Genomic DNA, 19,194 nt, shown 5'->3' on the forward strand with positions numbered 1-19,194 from the left:
CTTTTAGATATTTATATGGAAAGGCACTTCAGAGACCATCTAGTGTGGTAATTTTCAAACTGGACTAAATCCTTTCCAGGAAGCAGACTCGGGGTATCATGTAGGATGGATGAGAAAAGAAGTGAGCAAGCCAGCAGGGCTCAGAACCCCTCTATGCCTGCTACAACCTGCTACAACCCGAACAACTCTGCGTTTATCTATTTTATGTACCGGGATGCCATATTAGATTTTTTTATAGAAAGAATTGTGCTGCTGAAAATAATTTGAGAATTACTATTATCTATCCCAATGCTCTCATCAAAAATAAAAAAACTAAGGCCCAGCTTCGTCTGGATCACATAGCAAGGTTATGGCAAAGTTAAACCAAGCATTCAGTCTATTAACTCATTTGTAGAAAATATGGAACATGCAGAGGTGACTTTCAACATTTCTATCAAGAGCTATTGTTGAGAAAACTGACTCACTTTTTAGGGAGGAGGGGAAAGATAAAGAGTGCTACATTATAACAAAAGAATAATCCTCTAATATTAAGGTAAATGCGATCTAAAGAAAAATTGCAAAGGCTTCTCGAGTTCTGTTACCTGCCACTTGCTCCTTGATTAGGAGTTTTTCCTATTGTTTACTTGAGTCTTTTACTCCAATAAGAGAACTCTCCACTAGCACTATCTGATGCTATGGACCAGAAGTGCTGAACAGAGAAGAAAGACTTCTTCAGTAATCCTCATCAGGTATCTGATACCTCTCAGGTATCAGAGAAAGATGACTTTGCTGGCATAGATATCCTAATAAGTTTTATACAAGGACAAAGGATAAATATTGTGTCACAAGCAGCACATAAAGGCAAAGCCCTCTGTCTGTCTATTAGATAATTCAAAATGGAAGGTGTACCAGAGTGAAATCAACTTACAGGCTCAGAAATCTGAAGTTGCTGTCCCAATCCCATCAAGAGGGACTTTATCTCACAGAAACAGACTCAAATGATTAATCAAACACATAGATACTCGAATACACACACACACACACACACACACACACACACAGAGGACAATGCCCATTTATCAACTCACAATGAGAAATTCTACTCCTCAAGTAAACTGAATTGTTCACATCTGCAAAATATTGCTATCCTTCCCACTAAGCAAGTTATGCACATAACAGGTGATCAATATATATCTGTTGAACTGATACAAAAAAATCAAATTATTAGTAGAATATCAAGTCATTGACTTACAGTGAGAAATGTAACTCTCAAAGATACGGTCAGCACAGTCATTCCCTGTAAACAAATGGTTTGCATGGGAAGCCAAGTTATCTGAAGTTTGCTTGGAAGTTATAGAATTAGCGTAAGGGACACAGGTATTTTAAGAAATGGCTCTTAAGAAGGGATGATTAAGGCCTGTTTATCTAATATTGCGTTAGCCTGGCCAAGGAAAACAGCATGCTTGCTCACACCCGCCCAGAGTCCTCTCCCCTTGAGGAAGTTGGACAGGCCTCGCCCACACCTGCCCCTCATTCTCCTTCCATAATTTCCGTGACTAGCCAGACCCATTCCGATGTACTCGGACTTTTTCCTCCTCAGATCATCGTTGTCTCACCAGCCTTGAGATGATTCTATTTTTCTTCGTATTGCCCAAGTCTGCTCTAATCCTTAGGTGCTGATTTTAACTTTAAGATTTCAAAAGAGCAATCTTTTTCCCCTCTTTTTGTTATTGTTGTTGTTATTTGTAAGGAAGAGGAGAAGACGAAACATGTTGTATGTAGCCTCTTGGTAGCCACAACCCAGGTTATGTAAACTAAATTATTTTTTATTAAGCTAATTCTGTTAAGTTTAGAATTTCATGTAGGGAGAATTTTTATGCCTCTCAAAGTAAGGCGAAGCAATTTTATGAATCATTAATATCTGTCACATACAGACTACTATTTCTGAATTATAAGTCAATTCCATTTTCCAGGTCTTTGAACTATTTTGAAAGTATGTTTTCAGAGCCTTATCAAGCTAATGAAATTTAAAGTGCTTATTTAGCTAATGAAATTTAAAGTACTTATTTGATTGATTATATTAAACATATAATAAATGTTGTAGCAACAAACATGAGGGCAAACTCACCAATATTCTATAACTTAACAAAATAAAATAGATCACTTTTTAATAATTTCATTTAGCATGCTCCTTCCTCTAAAACTCAACCTTCTATCTTTGTGTCTCAAACCTACTGCTTCATCCCAAGTACAGCATGTGTCTAAATAGATATATCTTATATCACATTCTCTATTTTTCAAACTTCTACTAGCATATGTGGGGTATACCTATTCTGAATCGAAAGACTTTCCACCAAGAATATGCACCTTCCTCTCATTCTACAATAGGCAGAAATAACCAAAATGTCACAAAGGCAATAGAGAGTCCAGCAGATGGACAAAGAAACAAAAATACTCTCCTGGGTGCAATAAGGTTGAGGCCAGTGAAACTCTATCTGAAAATGCCAGCTCTGGGATTTCTCCAAAAACAAATGAAAAGCCTACATAGAGCATGCATTCCGGGGATTATAAACTCATTTTGGCTTATACTCTTTAAAAAGGTCTACAGCTGCATTCAAAATACATCCAGCTAATCTGTAGGCCTGGGGACTGACACGAAGCCAAGAGCCCCAGCTGGGACATACAGACAGGAATCAATTTAAGCCTTTCTGGCAGGACCTGGGGTGGTTTGCTATAATGAATGTTAAGGAGGGATACCAGACCATGGAGAATTGAGTGTTTATCTTTCCTCAGTATTAAAGAGATGATAAATTGATGGATAAAAGTATGTAGGGGACTCTCAGAAAAGATATTGTTCGTGCTGGGTAAATGCTATTTCAGTTTGACAATGAAGACTTAATAAAAATAAATCAGGGGTTGAGGGTCGGTGAAGTCCTAACTGCTGTTGAGAGGAGGGAGATCACTTGGTTCTTCATGGAACTTAGCAACAGGAAAGAGAAGGCATTTGTTTGTGAGCACCTCAACATCAGTGAAACAACAAAGCTCCCAAGGTCTTAGAACTCTACATTTTTCTTAATAACTACTGCCAAGGGAGCTAATAATTGTATTGGAGAACCGGAACTCGACAGTAAAAATTATAAGAGGAGGGGTGTAGTTTAAGCTCAAAATCAATTTTATAAGTACCAAGTAAAGTGATCTATATAGTTATGATCCAAGATGCGCCCATTCAGGTTATGAGAATTTGCATTTATGAGGCATTTCATATAATACTCCTTCTTTTGGCTTCTGAGGTATTTCTTCCCATTAACAGGAACCAATTTAGATTTCCTTCACCTCCCGAGCCACACGCGGTCATCTTTACACATTTAGTTAGCTCATATTACATTACATTTTCCTTTTAGAAAACTTTGGTTCTACTAATTTATAGCAGCAGATATAATCTCAGGCATCATGCCATTTATGATGTCAACTTGTCCAGTGAGAGTGACATAATTTCCATTGTTTTCACTGCTTTCCTTTGTCTTCGAGTTGAGTTTATTGTTGTTCTTTATATGTTTGCTTATTTTGAAGTAAAGTTTGAATTATACTATTATCTCATAATAATATTATTAATATACAATATATAACTTCTTGAGTACAGACAACGTGTGACATACTATGTTAAGTAATTTGCATATATTAATTTATTAATCCTCAAACATCCTAAGAGTTAAGTGCTATTATTATCTCCATTTTCTGATAAGGAATCTGAAGCACAAATTAATTAAGTAACTTATTTGAGATCACAGAGTTAGTAAGTGGCAGAACTGGCATGTTTGGTTTTTCAGTGTAGTCTTAAAGTGTGATAAGGGGTAAAAATTGCTTAACAATAGCAAGTAAACAGCTATTTCCTAATTAATGAAGGGTAAGCACCTTGTCAGGGTCTATTATGACAACTTATTTTAACAACTATTAAAATAATTATGCCTGATTTAATGGGATATTGTGTTGTTTTAGTCTAAGTGGATGTTAATTTGAGGCCTAAAAAACACATGACCTAACAAAATATGTATAGGATCTGAATGCTGGAAATTATAATAAAACACTGATGAAAAAAAAATCAAAATCTAAATAGAAGGACATACCATGTGAAGACATTGGAAAACTAAACATAGCAAAGATACCTATTCTCCCCAAATTTAGCAGAATCTCTATCAAAATCCCAGCAGGTTTTTATAGACATAGACAGCTTATTCTAAAATTTATATGAAATGACAAAAAAAATGGAATTACTAAAACAATTTTGATAAAGGTAAATAAAATGGGAGAGTCATTCTACCCATTACTAAGACTAACTATCTAGTTGTAATGATCCAGACAGTTGGTACTGATGGAGAGAAAGACATAGGTCAGTGAAACAGAATAGAGAACCAGAATGACCCACGTAAATATGCTCGATTGATTTTTGACAAAAGTGCAAAAGCAATTCAAAGCAGATAGGATAGCCTTTCTCCTTTGGTAGGAAAAGAAAGGAAGGGAAGGGAAGAGGAGAGGAGAGGAGAGGAGAGGAGAAAGGCATCCAAATTGGAAGAAGTTAAACTGTCAATATTTGCAGATGACATGCTACTATATATAGAGAACCCTAAAGATTCCACCAAAAGGCTATTAGAACTGATTAAATGAATTCAGGAGAGTAGCAGGCTACAAAATTAATATCCAGAAATCAGCTGCAATTTAATACACCAATAATGAACTATCAGAAAGAGAAATTAATAATCCCACTTACAATTACATCAAAAAATAAACAAGAAAAGAGAAAAGGAGAAAAGGAAGGAAGGAAGGAAGGAAGGAAGGAAGGAAGGAAGGAAGGAAGGAAGGAAGGAACGAAGCAAGGAAGGAAGGAAGGAAGGAAGGAAAGAAGAAAGGAAGGAGTGAGTGAGTGAAAGGGAAGGGGAAGTGAGGGAAGGAGAGGAAGGGGAAGGGAAAAGGAAAGGAGGAACGAAGGAAGGGAGACAGGGAGGGAAGGAGAAAAGGAAAAAGGAAAGGGGATGGATGGAAAAAAGAAAGAGAGAGAAAAAGAAAGAGAAAGAGAGAGAGAGAAAGAAAGAGAGAGAAAGGAAGAGAGAGAGAGAGAAAGAAAGAAAGAAAGAAAGAAAGAAAGAAAGAAAGAAAGAAAGAAAGAAAGAAAGAAAGAAAGAAAGAAAAGGAAAACTCCATCTAAACCTCATATCTTATACAAAAATTAACACCAAAAATAATCATGAACTTAAATGTAAAAGTATAAAACTTTTAGAAAACATAATAGGAGAAAATCTTCAGGATTTCAACAGTAAAAAAAAAATCAAATAGAAAATGGTCAAAAGACATCAACAGACATTTCATTGCAGAGAATATACAGATAGTAAATAAGCATATGAAAATATGTTAACATCATTAGCAACTTAAAATGTAAAATGTAACTTAAAACCAAAATGATATATCAGTACACACCAATCGGAATATTTAAAATAAAAAATAGTAATAACACCAAATGATAGCAAAGATGCAGGAAAAATGGATCACTCTTGCATTGCAGTGGGAATGTAGAATGATACAGCCACCCTAGAAAAATATTTGACAGTCGCTTACAAAATTAACTTGCACTTACCATTTGACAACTGCACTCAGGAATTTATCCCATAGCGATGAAAACCTGTGCTCCTAAAACAACCTGGATGTGAACGTTCATAACAGACAAAAACAGAAAATAACCCAAATATCCTTCAATGTGTGACTGTTTATAGCAACTGGGATACATTTACACCATGGAATCGTATCAAGCAATAAAAAGAAACAATTGATAAAATGGAGCAATTTGGAATAGATCTCAGAGAATTATGCTGAGTGAGGAAAAAAAAAAAAGCTAATCCCCAAAGGTCACATACTGTATTAATCCATTTATGTAACATTCTTGAAATAAATTTATAGAAATGGAAAATAGATTTATGGTTGCCAAGGGCTAGGAATTGTAAGGAAAGGGGTGGATATGGAGAAGAGGGTTAACATGAGGGAGCCTTGGGGTGATGAGACAGTCTTGTACCTGGATTGTGGTGGTTGTTACACAAATCTACACATTAAAATGGAATACAACTACACACACACTAACTCAGGCAAGTGCACATGCGAAAGTGCATGTGTCTGGATTGTACCAATGTCAAGTTCCTGGTTTGAGTATTGTATTTTAGCTATACAAAAGATTACCACTAGCGAAAACTGGGTGAAGGGTATTAGGGACCTCCCTGTACATGTTTTGGCAACGTCTTGTGAATTTATAATTATTTCAAAACAAAAAGTTAAAACATGAACTTTTTCTCCATTTAAATTATTGGTAATAACATTTTGAATCACAATAATTTATCCTTTTGAGGACTATTTTCAGGAACAAATTACCCTTGTTAAACAGCAGAAGATTGTTCAGATAAAAAGCTGTCCTTTCCTTTGAGCAGAATGTTCCCTAGAGGGGTTTGGAATAAGAGGCAAAGTATATTATGTGCTGGGTTCCCCTCCCAGAAGCACCCGTACCAACTCCCAACAATTGGATGCAAGAGTTCTATTAACATCAAGGATAACCTTGAAGAGAAAATAAGTCACCGAAAGATAACACTAACACTGAGAAATTTAAATATGCATTATGGTTTTCATTAAGAATTAAAAACAAACCTTACTAACTTTATAGCAAATTCAAAAATCACTTTGTAACAAATTAAAAATTCATCTATCTGGAAAAATTCACCCGTAAGCTACATGGCACTTTATTGCTATCTCTAGCTCTATGTCTAAACCTGGATATAGAGATACATATATAGTATAAAGATAGATTTAGATCTAGATATGTACTTACTTACTTGGCATAATCTAACATAGTTTTAAAGAAGGATTATCTGGCTCCCACCACTAGGAAGGGGGTGTGGGGCCTTGAGATGGGAGGATCCCTCAAGGGTTTATGAAAAAAATAAAAGGGGGTCGAAAACAACTCCTGTATGGATACTGCTGTGCTTTTATCAAACATCATCTGGAAGATTTGACAGAAAAAGAGTTAGAAACATACAGATCACATTTACCTTTCAAGTTGATGTGACTATAACAATAAAAGGGAATTGGCGAAACTCAGAACACTTTTTTAATGTTTTGGTGTATGTAGAAACATTAAAATCTATGTGGGTTTTTTAACCAAACCTTTCTATAGTGCGTAACTAGTTTTCTGAAGGATGGTTTCAACAATCATAATAATTTGAAAATAACATATTGAAACCGAGGCCATCTAGCTCTCTCATAAAATGACAAAGATGTCTGCTAAAAACAGCTTGTTCCTGGAACTAGCTAAGGAAGCAGGTGATAGTTATATCATTTCAGCTTATGCACCTTTCACTCAGGTGCACAACTCAACATAGTCTATGCCGGTTTGCAATGTCCAGCATTCATTCTGCTTGTCATAAAATCCAAAGCTCTCCGCCATATGGTGTCATTTCTGAAATGTTACTAAATGGAGCTTGTGATGCCAGTTAGGTTCCCAGCTGGTCTCTGTGTTGGCTATTTCACAGACATTAGCCCTGTTTCGAATTAAACTAAATTAGAGAATAAAATGAGATATTGTCATGCAAAGTCAAGCAATATTATTTGACATCTGCACCATCTCTGAAAGCTTTATTGAGTGATTATTTTTCAGCTTAAGCTAAGAAGGAAATACAAACAGTTAAGTTAGGGCCAGGTAACATACTGGTATAGCATCTTAGGAGATGATGATGATGCTAATAATAATAATATTAATAATAATAATAGCAATGTTATTTGAAGAAAGAACTCCATCCATACTCCACCTCCATTTGTGCCAGGGACTAGGAAGGAAAACAGCTTTATCTAAGATGTTTACAGACCCATATCTTCAGTTTTGCCTGACTAAGGAAATAGCCTGTAAGATGTATATTGGGTCAGAAATGCATCTTAGTTTTTTTTTTTTTTCCTTCTTGTCATTTCAAGGGCACTATTTGAAAACGGAAATAAAAGAAAAAAAGAATTAACTCAGCTTTGCATATTAATTTAACATACTAAGTCCACTGGAAGAGAGGAACCTTGCTAATAAGCACATTATGACTTTAGACTGTCCTTTCCCTGAGAATCAGTATTTGTCTGTGGCAGATGTGTGTGTGTGTAATCATGCATGTATTTGTGCCAGTGTGTTCACGTGTACATACATATAAACAATTACTTGTTGGAAAATCAGAAACAAAAAATTCATCTCTGTAACTTACATTGTCAGATCTTGGAAAGGACTGCACTTGGAATACCAAAACTCCCCACCATCCCTCACTTGCAGATTTTCTGCAGGAGTTGGGAAATCAGAGGTCATTAGTGATTCTTTGGCTGCAGCAGCGGAGCCTAATTCCATCCCGAATCTCCAGACTTGGGGAAAGGCTTTGCGAGAGAGAGATGGGTCCAGTGTACACACAACCCTCATGGGTCGGAGTGGTTTTCCGCAGGGTGAGCGGAGATTTGCCCAGGGAGGTTTGAAGAGTAGCTCTCACGGAGTGGGATAGACCTGAGGTCAGGTGGACAAGGGCAGGAATTTGAATGTGCCCCTGAGAGAACTGCCTGTGAAGCCTTTAACATTTTGCAGGCTTTCCCTTTGAGTATCTCCTTTGGATAGTATTAAATGCCTTTTTGTGTAACTTCCCTTTAATGGAGCCCCAACCCTTCAGAAGTAATGGCAGGAGATGAGAGAAGGCTCATGTTTACCCCACCCTTCTTCTCCCCTTTCTTCTACTCAAACTCTTGCCTCATCTAGGAGGCCTGCTGTACTGAGTTCCACGGCCCAAGTTGAAGAGAAATGATTAGAGGCTGTGTTATGAACCTAATGTATTCCCCCATAATTCATATGTTGAAGACCTAACCCCCAATGTGATGGTATAGAAGGTGGGGCCATTGGGAGGGGATTCAGTTTAGATTAGGTCATGCCCTTATAAGAAGAGGAAGACATCTCTCCACACACATATATACACACATGCACACACGTATGCACGTGCATCTTGTGAAGGTTGTGTGAACATACAGTGAAAAGAAAGCTCTATACAATTTAGGAAGAGGGCTACCACCAAGAACTGAATCTGCCAGTGTGATCTTGGACTTCAGAACGGTGAGAAAAAAAATGCTTGTTGTTTCAACCACCCAGTCCGTGGTATTTTGTCATTGCAGCCTGAGCTAAGACAGACTGTAACTCTGAAAAGAAAGGGTGCTGAAATTGAGTATTGAGAGCAGATTTTACATAACTTCCTTCTTTTCCAAATATAATACATGGCTGGTGATTCTAAGAGCTGTGCAAAACTGGCCCTTAGGTTAGACTGGATTTATTGTTTTCCAGGTGCCGGTTGTTCTAATCACCTCACTTACATTATATGCAAACAATGCTGAGAAACAATGCCAAGAGGCAGATATAATTATTTACCTCGTTTTACAGATGAATGAAGAGCAACTCAGTTAATTCACTTGCCCATGATCAGAGAGATGGAAAATAGTGAATTGCAGATTTGAAAACAGGTAGTTTGACTACAGTCTGCCCACTCAGTCACCATACTGGTTCAGCCTCTTTCCGACTTTCTCTGAGTTAAAAACTGCTAATGGACTTTTATCCTCCACATTTTCCCAAAAGGTTAGGGCTTTCCAAAATTCTACCCTTTGCTTCAGTTTTGTCCTTTTCTCAAGAAGTATATTAGCCTTTTACTCTGTGAAGGCCTGTCATCCCGGAAAATAGACTTAAGAGCTGGTCTGAGCAGAGTAATTGTCATTAACTAGTATTATCCTTTCAAGGGTCTATTTTTTTCAGGTAGTATGATAAATGTATACTATTTTTTCAAAACTCATATTTGGTGCTTGTCCTTGTGGGAAGATAATATTTCCCCACCCTATCGCAATTGGACAGGGCCCTGGGATTTGCTTTGGTCAATGAAATGTGAGTAGAAATGGCATGTGTCTCTTGAGGTGGAAGTTTTAAGAGCCAGCACCTGCTTTGCCACGGACTCTTTATCCTTTGTCTGAGCAAGTGGAAATATTCAGATAAAAGCTATTCCATCTTCCTGGGCCCCAGACTGAAAATGACGTGAAGCAGAACCAAGCCACCATGGATGTGGTGCACAATGAGCAAGAAACAAATGTTGTTATAGGTCACTGACACTTTCAAGTCCTATGTTACTGCAGCATAAACTAACTCATCCTGGCTGATCCAAGTGGATGATCTGCATTTTTAAGGCTGGCCCTTGCATCTGTGTAAATCCCTTTTCGCTTTGCCTCTGCTTTTACAGCAGGTTTGATTTGTTTCCCAGGAGACATTGACAAATGTCTGGAGACATTTTGGGTTGTCAATTTTGAGGGTGCTACTGACCCCTAGTGGATAGAGAACACAAACGCTGCTAAACATCTTATAATGCACAGACAGACAGTCCTCCACAATGAAGAATTATCCAGCCTAAATGTCAATAGTGACAAGGTAGGAACCCTGTTCTACACTGACTGTCAAATGATTCAATTTATTGTGTCAGTTAGGAGTGATCTATTTTCAGGGAAGAGAATGGCCAAGTAACAATACCTTAAACAAAATAGTTCATCTTGTTTTATTTTGTTTTGTTTGTTTGTTCGTTCGTTCGTTTCTGCCTAACAAAAAGTCCAACAGTAGGAAGTCCAAGAATGGTGTAAGAGCGCAGAGATATAATTAGAATTATATCTTGTGCTGCCATTCTTGGTATATTAGCTCATAAATTCATAACCACAAGAAAACCGCTCTGCCTCCAGCCATGTGCACACAGCCATACACAGAAGCAAGGCAAGAAGAAGCAACAGACTGAGTCAACTACATCTAAGTCATTTTATCAGGAAAGCAAAGCATTTTCATACACCCCCCCAGAAGACCTCCTCCCTTGAGGTTTCATTGGCCATTGGTATCCCTGGTGTCAAAGGAAGTTAGGAATATGCATATTTCGCTTTCCCAGTCTCTATAGTAGAAAAAGTAAGAGAGACTGGTATTTAGGGAGCAATCCTACAATGTTTTTCCCTGAGTCTAGGCTATAAACCAATTATCATTAACTTGTGCCATGAGTGAGTGAGGAGAAAGAAGACACACAAGAGGGTTCTAAGACCTTTGTCTTGAGTTCCATAAACAACTTGTGAAGGGAGGTGAGAAGAACATCTTCTCCCTCTTTTCAATGTCCCCTCCAGGCATTCCAGTGACTCATTATCCTATTTCAAGATCATGCCCATCCCCAAGCACCTGTCTGGTGGGCTTCACAGCTTTCCGATATATACTTCTAGAACAATATGAATGCAGGTTTCCTAACATGATCTAGTGTAGACTATAGGACACTGAGGAAACTGACCAGCCAGGAGTTAGACTTCTAGGATGGTAATCTGGGAGACTAGCAGGAAGACAAAAACAGCGATCTTTACCCTAGAAAGTCCTAAATTATTGGCAATGGCTTAGTCTTTCATCCCAACTCTCATTGCATCCTCACATCAGGCTAGTAAGTTCTCCTGCGGGTTTTACAATCTATAATTCAGTTAATAGGGGCACTATGTGCCTGGGAGGACTTCTAATGGAAAATGCATCCATACGGAAATGCAATTCAAAGGCATTGAGGAGCACAGATGATGCATTATGATAACCTTGGTTCATTCAGTAAATCAACAAAAGTGTGTGTCACAGTAAATTAAAAATGACTAAACACTAGCCTTTTTTGCCCATTTTAAGTAATATTCCTTAATGACCTTAAATGAAACAGAAAATTAAAAACTCGTGAGATGAAGAGAAGGGCAAATTGAAATACTTGCTCAGATATGGTATGAAGGCAGCAAGAAGTTATTAGTCATTTCTATGTTTAGTTCACTGATGGGAAAAAAATGAGTTGTTATAAGATCTTTACAATATTAGAATATGAATGCTATTTTTAAGGTTACTCTTCACTCAAAGGCAGAACCCAAGTGATAAATAAGAAAAGTGATAGAAAAGAAATGACTCAGTATGTAGGCCAGGTCAGAACTTGGTACATAAGGAAGGTACTTAACTTCTTCCAGATTTGACTACTATAATGATGCCTTACTCAAGGAAAGCAGTCTTAGATACCAGTCCATAAATGAATGAAGAACTTTATGATGCACACAGTTAAAGATCTCTTGAAAAACATCTTATCTATTATGCCATAGTTCCTAAATTCTACATTCCAACTAATACACCATAAAATTTCCTCCTTTAATTAAAGAGTTAAAGTGCCAACCAATGATACATGGGATAGTTGATACTAATAATAACCAATTTCCAGCTATAAGAAAATATACAAAATAAAATAACTCAATATAGCATATTATATTAGTTTCTTAGGGCTGCTGTAACAAGTTACCACAAATCGAGTTGCTAAAACAACCGAAATTTATTCCCTGTCAGTGCTGGAGGCTAGAAGTCTGAAATCAAGGTGTCATCAAGGTCACATCCGTTCAGAGGGCTCTAGGAGAAGATCCATTCTTGCCTCTTCCTAGCTTCTGGTGGTTGTTGGCAATCGCTGACATTCACTGATTTGTAGATGCATCACTTTAATCTCTGCCTCCATATCACATGGCCTTCTACCCTGTATAACTTTGTCTCCAAATCTCTCTCCTTATTAGAAAACCAGTCATTGGATTTATGGCTCATCCTAATCCAATCTGACTTCATCTTACATTGATTACATCTTCAAAGACCCCATTTCCAAATAAGATCACTTTCACAGGTGCCAGGGGTTAGGACTTTGACATATATTTTTAAAGAACATAATTCAACCCACGACTTACATCACAGCAATTTCTACATTTGCCAAAAATAATAAAATTATTAAAGCATGACAAATGTTCACCTTCTGTTGATGATAAAGATCTACAATTATTTACCTGGAATAGTATCCATAACTTATTGTGGAATAAAAACACCAGACTATATAGCTCAGTAGGATATTATTTATAGGATGTTATATAAAATATCTATATGCATTGAATGACATTTGGATATAGCTAGTAATATTTTTACAATTAAAACTTTAAAGTTATAAGTTGGACATAACAAATAATAATAATACCAACAATAAAATTTTTACATTGTTTACAATGCTTTATACTTTTCAAAGTAATAAAAGCAAAAGTAAAAATAAGAATACCATTTTAAAAGACATGTTTTTTAATATCAATAACAAATAAAAGTGGTTTTTGTTTTTATGTTTAGTCCTTATCCTTATAAACTTTTGGCTCATTGATTATCAGAGATGAAAAGAGTCTACTTTCTTCCTCATAAAGGAATTCCTTCAGTGTAATCCAAAATAATCTTATTCAATAGGTCACTTTGTGTCTCTAAATATTATATAAAAGACTGTCCCTATTATGTTATCACTATCTAGGTTGTGGTAAAAACAGAGATGACATCAGGTATTCAGCCTTAAATGAACCTACAACAGTGAATTCAGAAAAGCAGTTCAAAGAAAGAAGCCAAGCCAAACATGAGCCTGGGGGCTGAAGAAAGACCCAAATATGCACTGTTCAGCAAATCTATAGGGACATCCTTGGCTGAGAACTGAAATCTGTAGTCAGCGGAGCATGCAGCTTCACTACTTCCACCTGTCTTTTAGTGTGTCATTACCGCAAATTAAATAATTCAGTTGAAAGCTAAAACATTTGTTGCCCTGGCTGCAAAACCTCTTGACTCCAACATGTGACATACATAATTGAGTTCTCTTCCACTAAAAGTCAAAATATCATAGAGTTCAAACCTAAGTCTTTCAGACCTTCTCTACCCCATTTAGGAAGGATGAGTGTATAGAATCTGACACAGTTGACTTTTTAACTGCAAAGGAAGGAAGTTCCTTTAAGCCTAAGAAAGCAAAACCATCTGGTATTGCACAGCTGTGGAAATATTGTGTATATAATATTTATGGAGGTACCTATGATTTGGTCTTGGTATATCCCAAAAGACTTTGAACAAGCAGAGTTTCGTAGAAACTTCAGATCAATAGCTTTTAAATTGTTATTCTGGTTCAAGATTTTTCTCATCAGAATGAAGAATGGGAAAATCCTGTTTTCATTAAAGAAACACGGAAATGTTTATGTAGAGGCATGAGAGAAGGCATGCTTATGTAGCACTGCAGAAAAAGTACTGCAGAAAAAATAATTTTGTCAATCATTCCATAATCTTGGCCTTTCAATTACATCAAACTTAACGAGTGAAAGAAATATACTTAACAAGAAATAGGGCATCTAAACACCCAGCTTTTTGTTGTCTTGTACTTTTTTCTAGGTCAACTCCTAATAAAGAATAATCCATCCTTTTAAAATAAAATCATAAAAAATATAAGATTTTAGTGTTTACCACTTGATTTTCTGCTTCCAGTAAGAGCAGATTAGAGTTTTGACTTTGTTTTTCTTTGTTTGTTGTTTTTTTGTTCATTTGTTTTTCTTTGTTTGTTGTTTGGGGTTTTTTTGTTTGTTTGTTTGTTTTTGGCCAGGCAAATCTTTCTGAGAACAAATAGAAGACTAAAAAGGTATTTTAAAACTATAAATGTTTGAAGCATCAGAGAGTTTCAAAAAAGTGAGATATTAAAAAACTGATATCATAAACAAAAGGAATCCGGAGAAAATGAGCTCAACAGTCAGTATGTTTTTATTACCCTGAAGGCTTCTGCCAATTTACCAATAGTGGCTTAAAGGCTGAAAAGCTGAGCAGAAGTCTGTGCCTGAGAGAATGAGAAGCTAAATAGAATTTCCAACCATCTTAAGAGGCTAAGGAAGAGTAAATTAGAGTTTAGAGTATAGTAAGGAAAAGGAACATTGATTAATCACCAAAACTTTCCTTTAGGACCCCTGGAAGACTCTTGTGACTCCCTGTTAATAGGGATGAATCAGAAAGACACTGTAGAATCAGCCCCCAAAAATACTAAAATGCAGCTCAATTCCTGGCTAGATTAAGGTGGCATTCCCCTACCCTAGCTGCTTCTTTGAAACACAAACAAATCAGATTTATCTTTCAGATAAAAATCATTCAGAACCAAATTTTCATATATGATGTCTGGCATTAAATCCAAAATTATGAGGAAACAAGAGCATGTGACCAAAATCAAGAGAATAACATAATATAAACAGATCTGCAGAAAATTTATTGAAGTTATTAGATATAAATTTTTTTAAAACTATGACTAACATCTTAAAGAAATTAGATAGTACGTTGGAGAATTTCAATAGGGAAATGGAAATTATAAAAAAGTATCAAATAAAATTTTTAGAACTAAAAATATAGTAAGTAAAATTAGGAGCACAACTGATGAGTCTAACAGCAGATTAAATAAAGCTGATGAGGAAGATTCATAAAGTGTAAATTAGGTCAGAAAAATATACAGACTGATGCATAGAAAAACAAATTGTTAGAAAATACTGAAATGAGCATAAGAGATATATGATACACATACGTGTAATTAGAGCCCTAGAAGAAAAAGGAGAGAAAAAAATGGAACAGAAGCAACATTTAATGAAATGATTTTCCAAAACTGATGAAAAAAACAAGTCATAGATTTGAGATATGCTACAAACCCCAACAGGATAAACACAAATGAAAGAACATCTAGGTACATCATTGTAAAACTGGTAAAAAACAAAGGCAAATAAATTATAAGCAGCTAGAGAAAAAAAAGACAATGCTTCATTCAAAGAAGCAAATAGATGAGCAAATAGACTGACAGATGACTCATAAAAAGAAACAATAAAATTTTTAAAAACCGGAATTATTTACTCAAAGTGTAGAAATAACCCTTCTACTTATTTAAGGCAAACTCTGCCTCAATCTCACTTTAATGAGGAATGTAGAGGAAAAGATTCAGTCTCAGGAAAATGAGAATGTTAGAGATTTGTCAGTTAAGACCTATTTACCCACACTGGGAGATTTCAGAAGACACAGTTTCACCAATAGTTTGAGAAAGAAATTTGTGAAAGGAGCCCCAGAATCTTTGAAGAGCTCCATGACTGCTTTCCTCTATAGATCAAAATTTACAGGGGAACCACAGTCACTCTATTGGAAAATATAAATGCAATCAGAGTAACTAGATCTGGGGTGGCAAGGGCCAAGTGGCTGCACTCAACTCAAAGGCAAGATGATATAGTTACCATAATGAACAGCAGAGTCAAAGCAGCAATTAGAATAGACAGACAGATGACTCTAAAAAAGAAACAATGAAATCCAAAAAAGTTGGAATGACATATTCAAACTGTGGAAATAACCCTACTACTTATTTAGTCCCACCCTACCTTACTCATACCTAATGAGAAAATCATATCTAGAGGAGTTAAGTATCTAGCCAAAAACAACAGATCAGAACTTCAGGTTGCTCACCAGTCTCTTTGTTTACTTGCATTCTTTCTCATTGCCTTACTCAAACAGCTACTCTAAGAAAATAAAGAACATACAACTCTAACAAAGAAACTACCATGTTCTGTACATATTCTTTTTCTTTTTTAAAAAATTTATTTCTTTAAATTAGTTTCAAGTATATGATACATTGGTTAGACAACTATATAGTTCATAAAATGATCCCTCCAATTGCTCCCTCCCTCTCCTGGCTTTCCACCTAGCCATCATATTAATGCTAACTGCATTCCCTCTGCCATGCTCCCCATCCCCTGACCAACTATTGACTACTAATTTGTACTTCTTTAACCCTTCACCCCATTCTCTCAGCCCCCCTTTTCAAATATGTACTTAGGCATCCCTCCAAAGGAAATACCCTTTATGTAATTCAACTGCTAAATTTTGAACAAGCATATTAATTCATCTGGAAACATACAGATTCCATTCTTGCTCTTTGCAAAGAATTCTTGCTGGGAAAGTGCCCACTAAAAACATACCCTAGATTACAAGCTTCATTGGTTTAATTGCTACATTCCCAACTCGTCTGGAAACTGGGGGCGGGGGGGCGGGGCACCATTATTCTGCATGTGACCTTTTATTCAACTGAGTACCTTTCATTCCAATATCTCAAACAGGACACACCTGCATTTTTAGACAGCCTCAATAGACCCATTTTTAAAAGTTTTGAATATACAGCAAAGATCTATTGGTGCATAAGAATCTCTACTTTCCTAAGTCATGTATTCCACAGTTCTAGCAGTAGAGATTTATAAATGTCATTCTTCTTAATGCCACATTAGAAAATGTAGCCTTTCAACATGCACATTTGGGCAATTCAGAACAATAGGGGGTCTCTTTAAATGACTTTCCCTGAATACATTCAGGGATACAAATTGCTCTGCATGAGGAAAGAGATCAGTAGTATTTCTCATTTTTCTAAAACATTATTTCCCTTTTTTACATAATTGAAATAGTTAAAGAGGCTTTAGAAAATAAAATACAGGTGGCTCACAATTAGAAATGTAAAGGTGATAATACCTACTACAGGAATTTTCTGTCAGGTTCACAGGAAAGAATCAGACTGTAATGCCTAAGGATGTAATTCAGGGACTACGAGAGCATTTTCTGTGCCACTGACAGCAGTGCCCTTTGATATTCTCATGAAATGCTACATAGCACTCAGGGCATGAATAGGAAAAAAGTATATTCATTTTGCTCCTACTAAATACAGAACTTTTTAATCTCTGACTAATGTTTAAAAATGAGTAATTATCTAAAAATAGTCTCATTATTTTTATTAATTGCAGCTTGAAGTTTGCCCTTTAAGTAAGGTCCATGAGTGGGCAAAGTCTATTTTTGCCATTGTAAATCCTGTATCTTTGCAGTAGCATCTGTTTTAACACCATCTTACTGTGCTAAACAGCTCAGTAACCACCCATGTGTATGCCAGATGGAGGTGACTGCTCTAACTCTACGTGGTACCTGTCACCAATCCAACAATCTAAAAGAGTTAAATTACTCCATCTGCTCTCCCAAATTGCCTGGAGAATGCCCCTCAAATGTTAATGTTTTTGTTTGTTAATAAATAATAAAAGAACACTTTGTCAATTATGTGACTTGAATGAGTCATAATTCGTGCTTCTAAATTTCTGTCAATAATAAGTGAATCAGCCAAGAAGCATTTATTTAGCACCCACTATTTACTTTTATTGCACTAGCTGCTATAAGATATTAGAGAAAATAACTATATCATTTAGGAGAAGAACACATCCAGAGAATAGATCATGGTTCAAGCAGTATTATGCATGACAGCTAATATAATAAGATTATAAATTATATAACACTGACAAAGAAGATAAAACATACAGGAAAAATAAAATTTTTAAATTTAGGAAAACTAAGAGATTAAAATAAGTGAACATGATGTGTGTTTGCTTGAGCATGCAGGTGAGGAGTGTCCACATTTAATCAACAAATATTTATTTAATGTGGCCTACATACTTTAAGCTATGCTAAAGGCAATAGTGGAGAAAAGAGAAATAGGATATAGATCTGCCTTCCAAGAGATTTCATGATAGTAGATGTAGTAAGACCCAATCACAAATATCTCTAATAAAACAGGAATTAAAAGTTACCTACTTAATAGTTGATGTTAAAAATTACCTTAAAATGTTTAAGATAAGCTATGAAAGAATGTTGCAATAGAAACCTGATTCCTTTTGCCAAATGTAATACGGTATTTCGACAACATTTGACATCAAACATTTGTCTTCAAGGCCTTTGGTATTCTCTACATCATCCTAGCTTAACCATTTGCTTAATGATGACTAAATACAATAATGATAGCTGAGAAATTGTTCTGGCAAAGATTTCTTTAATATGATAGAAATGAACAAAAGCCTTCTTTAGACGTTGTAGCTGACAATCCACTGATGGCCTATAACTGGTAAAAGGTATATTACCTCCACAAATGTGTGAGATGGAAGAAGGGCTACTTGAAGGCATGTTAAGAAAACTGAACACAAACCAGATGTCTACTAGAGTCTAGATGCCTTTTGCAATCTAAATATGAGCAATCAAACCCTTATTTTATGTCTTATGTAAATACAAAGCCCTCTCAAAATCTTCAGAGGATTTCTTAGGAATTTACATTCTCTGGGTTGTCACCTCTAGTTTAAGCTCCTAAAATATTTGAATTAGTTCTATTAGAAAACATCTCATCATCCTGTTCGTGCATCCTGTTTAATTTCACACTACATTGGTCTAAATGTGAAATTGTTTTCCTTAATTTCCCACAAACCACTCTT

The sequence above is a fragment of the Pteropus alecto genome, unplaced genomic scaffold, assembly GCF_000325575.1.
Source record: "Pteropus alecto unplaced genomic scaffold, ASM32557v1 scaffold3, whole genome shotgun sequence".
NCBI lineage: Eukaryota > Metazoa > Chordata > Mammalia > Chiroptera > Pteropodidae > Pteropus > Pteropus alecto.